This window comes from Physeter macrocephalus, chromosome 1 (assembly GCF_002837175.3).
Source record: "Physeter macrocephalus isolate SW-GA chromosome 1, ASM283717v5, whole genome shotgun sequence".
NCBI lineage: Eukaryota > Metazoa > Chordata > Mammalia > Artiodactyla > Physeteridae > Physeter > Physeter macrocephalus.
In genome coordinates, this window is record NC_041214.2 from 69982405 (window position 1) to 69984975 (window position 2571).

A 2571-nucleotide genomic window follows, 5' to 3' on the forward strand; every position below is an offset into this window, starting at 1 on the left:
TTACAAATGAAGCTGCTATAAACATTCATGGAAAAAAAATATATTCTGATACTGAAGATGGGATTCGTAACATCATTTTAGTCCACTGAGTGAGAATGCATCTTACAAATGATAAAGATCTCAACTTCCTAATCTTTCACACAGATTTATTTATCTTTTCAGGGACTAACACCCATTCATCTTTCAATCAAAACCTTTAAAAGAGAATTTTGTTTTAACCTTAGATGATCTGTATTATTATTTTGGGGGGGGGGTACCAAATTACTTTATTTGAAGAAATGATACTAAGGAAAGGACTTGTAGATGTTTTGGTACAACTTACAGAAAAGGTAAATGTAACCCAAACATGCATGCACTGCCTTGGTGACCAGGGAAGTCACCCCTGTGGCTACGGGAAGCCAGGTGAGCTAAGGCTTAGCTCTCATTATCACTATTTCCCAGGGTGTGCTTGTCAAAGAGATACTGTGCCATGCCAGATTCGGGGGCCCCCATCGTGTGCAAGTTGGTTACGCGGTCACCCAATTCTTTAATGGATTTCACCTGCTCATTCAGATAATGAGTCGCAATGAAGTCACACAAATGGGGGTCATTTTTCTCGGTGGCCAGTTTGTGCAGTGCCAGTAGTGACTGATTCACACTGTCTTCCAAGTGTAGTGCACATTCCATTGCATTCAGCCCATTCTCCCAGTCATCACGGTCTGGTTTCTTGATATCCTGAAGGAAGATTCGGCCACCCCGTTGGTTCTGCAGCTTCATCAGTTTCCCTCTTCTCACAAGATTGGTGAAGAAAGTATTTGGAAAAGTTCTTCAAAGCCACATCACCGCGGTCAAAATAGTACGACATGGACAGGTAGACGTAGGAGGCGTAGAGCTCCAGGTTGATCTGGCGGTTGATGGCGGCCTCCGAGTCCCGGTGGCAGCTCTGGCGCACCTGCGAGGGGGACGCGGTCGTCATGGCGGGCGGCTGGGGTGAAGCGGTGGCGGTGGCTGCGCGGCGCTGTAACGGCGGCGGGGACCTTGGGTGGGTCGGAGGGCGCTGTGAGGTGGTGGCGAGGGCTGGCTCTGAGCGGCCGGCCGGAGCGGGGCACGAGCGCCGGGTTCCGTCCAAGCACTGTTGAAGCAGGAAACCGCGGCGACTCTCCGCGAGGACTGCGGCCGACCCGTGTTATTAATCAACTGCCTTAAATTACCTGTTTAGGAGTTGATTTTCCCACACTACACTTTTTGACCATGATCTTCATAAACACAATTTTGACTAAATTTGCTTTTATGTTCGTATAAGGTAAAAAATTGCAAGGTCACAAATTTTTCTTCAGAATCTCAGATAAAAACAGTAAAAGTAACTCACATACATTAAAACAAAGCTTATAGTTACAACTTACAACATATGGATGAGTTAACTTTGCCCACCACACTCCCATGGCAAGAGGAAATAGGCATTTGGATTAGGAAGTTCCAAAAATAGAAAGAAAGAAGCTCTTTCTAATACCTCACACATCAATTTTCTCCACAGTTCCCAAGACAAGAAACCCCACAGCTCAACACAAGAGAGTTTATTTGTTTTTTTTGTTTGTTTGGTTGGTTTTGTTTTGTTTTTGTGGTACGCGGGCCTCTCACTGCTGTGGCCTCTCCCGTTGCAGAGCACAGGCTCTGGACGAGCAGGCTCAGAGGCCATGGCTCACGGACCTAACCGCTCCGTGGCATGTGGGATCTTCCCGGACCAGGGCACGAACCTATGTCCCCTGCATTGGCTCACCGGCCCAGCCGCTCCGCGGCATGTGGGATCCTCCCGGACCGGGGCACGAACCCGTGTCCCCTGCATCGGCAGGCAGACTCTCAACCACTGCGCCACCAGGGAAGCCCAAGAGAGTTTATTTGAATAAAGACTTTGCTCTCCACACATTTCTAAAATCCTCATTGTCAGATAATCATAGGCACATGTGAAAACCAATGGTGAGTCCATTCTCCTGTCTGAACCTAAATTAGGATCTTTTAAAGCAAGCACCAACAGTAGACATTCTAGGATTCCAAAGGCCTAGAGATGAGTCACACAGTTATTCTGCCGTCCTTTATGGTTGCCTACCTCTAATTCTACCCCAACCCCCAACCCTTGTTTGGCCCTTGCTAATAGATAACTGTGTAATTCAACCATGTGCCTAGTCCCAGGGGAGACAATGACTGCCCCCTGATCTCTAGCTTCTCTAGCATTTAGAGGTGCCCCCAAGATGCAGCTAGAGACAATGAGGCATAAATAAAAGTTTCCTTGAGGAATTCGGTAAATTTTTGCTTTCCTGGTGAAAGAGGATAGATTGGTTGCACTTCTTTCTTTCTTCTGTCAAGATGAACACACTACCTGGCACATAAGCAGCCATCTTGTTGTCAAGAGGCAACAAGTATAGAAAGAAGGATCAAAGAAGGAGAGACAATTCTTGCACCGTCAGATGGCAGAGCAGAAGAGGAGAAAGCATCCAGGTCTCTGAAAATAACCTGAGCAACTGAACCCATACCATAAAAACCCCATCTCTGGATGTTTTATGAAAAGAATGTCTACTGATATAGGTCTTTCGGGTG

The 2571-nt window shown here is 46.7% G+C and overlaps 1 pseudogene; it reads right to left on the reverse strand.

The window, feature by feature from the left end:
* Nucleotides 1–296: 296 nt before the first annotated feature.
* LOC102989615 (ferritin heavy chain-like) lies at nucleotides 297–1150 on the reverse strand (annotated as a pseudogene).
* Nucleotides 1151–2571: the final 1421 nt, after the last annotated feature.